This window comes from Gregarina niphandrodes (assembly GCF_000223845.1).
Source record: "Gregarina niphandrodes unplaced genomic scaffold scaffold00254, whole genome shotgun sequence".
Taxonomy (NCBI): Eukaryota; Apicomplexa; class Conoidasida; order Eugregarinorida; family Gregarinidae; genus Gregarina; species Gregarina niphandrodes.
This window is the reverse complement of record NW_011646014.1, coordinates 2,261-2,772: the sequence shown is the minus strand read 5'-3', so window position 1 is coordinate 2,772 and position 512 is coordinate 2,261.

Here is a 512-nt window from a genome sequence, read left to right as displayed (position 1 = left end):
GTCGTCCCCATGTTTGTGGCGGCCGGACCTGCGTCTCCTGTGCTCTTCCTTGAATATGGCACGCAAGTTGTGGGGTGGCTCCGGGGTTTTGTAAAAAAAGTAAAAAAGTAAAATTAAAAATAGGGCCGCGGGACATAACGGGTGTGGAGGGCCGTAACAGCAGCGAATATTTCGTCCGTAATCGCGTGCCATGGCACTCCACACACATGCGAGAGGCATTGAAGTCGATACTCAGGTGGTATGCCGTGCTCGGCAGCTGGTATATTGTCCATGCTGGAGATAGCATGGTCGCACACCTTGCGCACTCCACAGGACGCGGGTTCGAACCTTATTAATGTCGTTTTAGGTTGGTTGTGGGTATGAAAAGAGGAGAGTGAGGCATCCATTTTACAGCGATGGTATCGGGAGTTCTTGGTAGGAGTGAGGCTCGAACCACCGTATTCTAGGTCGTCGCAGATATTGTGGTGGTGTGGAATCGAACCCAGGACTTCTTCCACCCAAAGGAAGAATCA